Genomic DNA, 5,652 nt, shown 5'->3' with positions numbered 1-5,652 from the left:
TATACTATATAAAAAAATTAATCATGGTCATCATTATATAATGCTTATTTCTACTGTTGTCAAATAAGGTAAAGGAAGAAGATTCTCTAAGTTATATAACAATATAATTAAAAGAGTATATAAAGAATACATAAAAAGTACACAAAATTTATTACAAAAAAATGTACATGTAACAAGCACATAAAAATATTGTACAGACTTCCATCACCTCGAAGACGCGGAAGTCTTCCACGTACTCTCTTAATAGCGTTGTTTGTTCGAGCGTTGTTTGTTCTCTAACAGGATTTGAAAAGTTAAGATCTAGAAGTGTAAGTGTGTGTTTGGATTAGAGTTGACTAAACTAGAGTTTGAATAAAAGTGATTTTGTAAAATTGATTTTAGATAGAAGTGAGTTTGTGTCAACATGATTTATGTTTGGCAATTTTAAACTAAAAGTGATTTTGATAAAATGAAATTGTTTGGATAATATTAATTAAAATCACTTTTAAATAGATAATTAGTTAATTACTAAAAAAATATAATATTAAATTATAATATTATTTTTTAATATATTTAATCCTTTTTATACTTCTTTTAATATATTTTTTATATATAATGTTTTTTATAAAATTTTATTTTAGTTTGTTATAATTTTTTTAATAAAAATTAATATTTATTTATTAAACTAAAAATAACATATAAAATAATATATTTTAATACTTTTTATGAGTACTCTCAATAATCTTATTTTGTTTACTATTTGGATTCTAATTTTTTATTAATTATGTTTTTATTATTATTTATAATTAATTTTTTATTTAATTTATCATTTTCAATAGAAACAATAATACATATTATAACAAATAGAATAATAAACAATGAACAAGAATTATAATAATAAATATTCACAATGTCAAACAAAAAAATATTTTATAATTTTATTAGTACTCTCAGTATTCTTTTATTTAATATTATTTTGGACTGTAAAATTTTATTACTTATGATTCTATTGTTATGTATGATTAGTTTTTTATTTACTTTATCATTTTTAATAAGATCAATCATTCATATTATAATAGAATTAAAATAACAAATTTAATAAAAAAACCAAAATATAAAAAAATACTAAAAATTCAAAAAAAAATTAAAATATTTGAAATGACTTGAAACAAATATGAAAATTCTTTTGGAAAAAATCAATAATGATCATCAAAGGTGAACTCACGTTGAAGTGAACGCAGAAGCAACAATTTTTCGCTTCCAGTAAACGCGCGCTTTTAAGCTGCAAAATTACTTCTGCGTTTAAAGGAAAAAGATTGCCAAACATAAAAAAACAGCGGTCAAGGAACTTCAACGCACTTTTATCCTTTGAAACGGGTTTGCCAAACACACCCTAATAAGTTGCTCTTCACTGTTAAATTAAATCACAAAATCAACTCAAAATAAGCAATTTAAATTAACAAAATCAATAAACAAATTTAGTAATTCAGAATCATAAAATTAATTTTATTAACAAAATTTCAAAACAAAAAAATAAGTACAAAAAATAAAAAATTATCAAAATGGGTAAATAAATCTAATCACTCAAAATCACAGAATCAGTACTATTAACAAAGTAGAGTTCGAACATAGAGGAAGGAAGTAAGTGACGGCCACAAAAGAAGAAACCACAAAGAAGAGTTCAAACAGAAAATGCTTGAAAAAAAATATTAAAATAACACAACAACGAAATATAGATATAGATACATAAGAGTACTTAGACATATATAAGAAGACATTAATTTCATATTCTATTTGGTAAGTTAGACATGACAAAAAATTATAAAAAAATTAGTGTTTTAAGTTAAAAATTAATATCTCAATAAACAAATATTGTATATGTACTCCTGTGTACTCCCGTATCTATATTTTAACCAAAAACAAACATTGCTGTATATATATATTAGATTAGATAATATGAATTAGAGTTAAAAGATTTAAAGAAGAACCATAAAAAAATCATAATAATTTATATTTTCCCACTAAAGTACTATTTTGGCTTTGGCTTATACTTAGTCACGTATCATTTTTCTGTATTATTTGCGTTACTTAGAGGTATAATAGGGACTAATTTAAATATTTTTCTTTCAAGAACTATTTTTTTGTTTGAGATAATCCTTATAGTTGAGATTAAAAATAAATATTCTGATGAATAAAGAAGATTGAAGTACGGACATCTTGATCCTAACGAAATCTGATTCACGGTTATTGTAGATTAAATGAAATTAATGTAGTATTGTGAAATAGATAAATATTGTATGAATAAATATAGAGAATTAATTTTTTTATTATTTAATATTTGTAATTTTTTAATTTATATTATTTGAAAAAATTTAAGGTTTAGAATTATATCCAAAATTTAGAATTTAAAATAAAATAATTTTAAAAAATTAATTGATATTAACTGAAAATAAAAGATGGTTCCACACTTTAACTCATACTACAATATAACAACCACTGTTATTGTTTATCAGGGGCTCATGAAAGTTAAAATTTAAACAAAATATATAACAAATGGAAACTAAAAGAACTCAGGCACCTCGAACCAATTGAGATGCGATATACTCACAATGCTATTATTCTTTTTCATTTTTATGATTAATTATGGAATCTGATAAAATTGTGAAAGAATAAGAAAAGAAAAGATAAAAAAATTTGATTGATTGTTGATTGATTGAATTGAATTGAATTGTAGTTGTAAACTATGAAGATAAAACTAAATATATATAGAGCATTGTCTTATGAAACATAAAAGAAAATAAAGATAAGACAATATAAGATAATAAAGATTAAAATTATAATTGAATTTTATGTATTCTGTTAGACTGAATTTGTGGGTCACCAGACTTTTTTATTGTTGTCATAGGTTAAGGTGGAAGAGTAATTTAATACGCCTCCGCAAGCTGGTGATGGAAGATGTCAATAATTCACAGCTTAGATAAGTTCCGATGAAATTGTTGAGGAAAACGCGTTTGACGTGGTGACGCGGAGGAAGATGCGTGCGGCGGAGCTTGAGCTGCCGGCGACAAAAATATAAAAGGAGATGCTGTGCTTGAGCAACGATCTTCAAAAAATGCATGCGGCGGAGTTTGAGCTGCCGGCGACAAAAATATAAAAGGAGATGCTGTGTTTGTGCTTGAGCAGCGATCTTTAAAAGAGAAATGAAAAAATAAGCGTGTAGAGCACAATAAGATTGATCTTTAGAGGACCCGTATGGCGCAATAAGAGAGTGCGCGTAAAGCGCGATAAGAAAGAGGGCGCATATATAGAGCGCGATAAAAGTGCAGATAGAACTGCTAAAACAGAATGCAAATTAAACTGCTGAAACAGAATGCAGACGAAACTGCTGGAAGAAGATGCAGATGAAACTGCCGGAAGAAGGTACAAATAAACCATTGTGAATATTTCATGAATGATAGTTGTTTCCTGTTAAAACAAAGATAACCAAGACTGATGTTAGATTTTTACTTGGACGGATGTAATAAAGATTGGTTGAATTCTGAGCTAATTTAGAAGATTGATTATTATTGTGGAAGGAGGTTGAAAAAGAAATAGAGTGATTTCTCACTGAAATAATTGTGAAAGAATAGGAAAAGTAAAGAAAAAAACTTCGGTTCTGCATATCTGCCAACTTCTGCCAACTCTTATTTATAATTGTGTTTCATGGAAGTGTGTTCATGGATGTGTCTAATAAAAATGTCTTTTTTATAACTGTGTTTAATAGAAGTGTTTTTATATATATATTTTCTGGATGTGTCTCTTTATATATGTATTTAAAATATATTAATTATTAGACACATCTACGAACACACTTCTATGAAACACAAATATAAATAAGAGTTGGTAGAAGTTGGCAGATAATATGTTGGTACCCTATACTTTTCCAAAAATTTTTTATTGATTATTGATTGATTGAATTGAACATTAAATTATAAAGGTTAAAATAGACTAAGTTTAATAGAAAGCATAAACAGTGACACCGGAAGCCAATGATCCAATCCTCCATAAATATTTCCTTTACAATAACACAGTCATGCTACCACAAGCTCAAACATAACATATCAATAATTCCGATTACAAAACGCATCTGACGTTCTCGATCATACGGCGGCGACGTCCTCCGAATCGTCGAAGTTTGGATCATTGGCATCCAGAGCCACCGGACCGATCCACGTGAACTTTTCACTGTGGCCTCCCTTCTTGGACGATCCGCTGAGTCCGCTGGCTGATTTTCGGCTTTTCTTCGCCTCCGAAGATGGGTTTCCATTTGTTTTGCGGTTCTTTTCAGCGTCCTTCGCCTTGGGGTTCTTTCCGGCATATTTCATTCTCACTGTTTTCGTTTTTCACACTTTGAACACTGATCACTGAAGGTCTTTAATTATCGATAAAAACTTTTCTTCCTCTAATAGTATCAAGGTGCTATGTGCATTCAGCAAAAATTAATCCTTGCGCACAAAAGAATTATATTTATTGATCGAATTGAATTAAAATGTGTTATAAACTATTAGGATAAAATTAAATATATATAGAACATTTTTTTATGAAAGATAAAAATAAATAAAGATAAGATAAGAATAATTAAAAATAAAATAAAAATAAGACAAAATAAAATAATAAAGACTAAAATTATAATTAAATTTATGGATCACAAATCTTCTTTATCGTTATGATGGGTTAAGATAGAAGAGTAGTTTAATAAATGGTGGAAACTCAGGTGCAGTCGACTTCACGTGAAGTTGATATTCCAGAGCCGTTAGATAAAAATGTAGTCAAATCAGTCAAATCATCTAACGGCTCTCAAGTATCAACTTCACATGAAGTTGACTGCACTTGAGTTTCTACCTTAATAAATACTATTGGCTACTATTAATGTATCTCTGGCGTCTACTCGAAGGAGAAGAAACCATTTCTCAACATAGACAACCCTATGTATACACTTATTTATTGTATCCAAAATTTACAAGCAAAAAATTGGTGAAAATATGATAAACAAAAAATAAAAAGTGGTTTCTTCCGAAAAGAATATGATAATATTTAAGAAAATGTAAAATCTTTAAAACACTAATAAAAAGGGAAAATTTCACTCCCCTCCCTTGCAAGATATTAAAATGACACTCCCCTCTTCTCTATTTTATAAATGTACATTCTCCTTCCTTCTAACTTCTAAAAAATCTCCTCTTTAATCTATTTTAAACTTTTTGTGTTAACTAATGTTAACTTTATCCATTTTTTAAGAAAAAATAAATTATTTTTTAAAAAATACCCATTAACAAAAATTTTATTTTTTATTATTATATTTTTTTACTAAAATATTTTTTAATAAATTATTTTCTATTGATTAAATTGTATTTTTTAAAAAATTTAATAATTATATTATTTTTTTCCTAAAATATCCTTCAATAATTTTTTAATTATTAAATTATAATTTTACCAAAATTTTCGTTAACGATTTTTTTATATTTTACTATTAATTTTTCGATATCTATATATATTATTTTAACATTAAATAAAAAATTTTAGTAAGATTATTTTTCAATATCAATATATATTAATTGTTATATATATTAACAGTGGTAAAAAAATTTTATTTAATGTTAAAATAATATATATTGATATCAAAAAATTAATAGTAAA

Source organism: Arachis hypogaea, chromosome 15 (assembly GCF_003086295.3).
Source record: "Arachis hypogaea cultivar Tifrunner chromosome 15, arahy.Tifrunner.gnm2.J5K5, whole genome shotgun sequence".
Classification (NCBI taxonomy): Eukaryota; Viridiplantae; Streptophyta; class Magnoliopsida; order Fabales; family Fabaceae; genus Arachis; species Arachis hypogaea.
Note: the sequence above shows the minus strand (reverse complement) of the source record.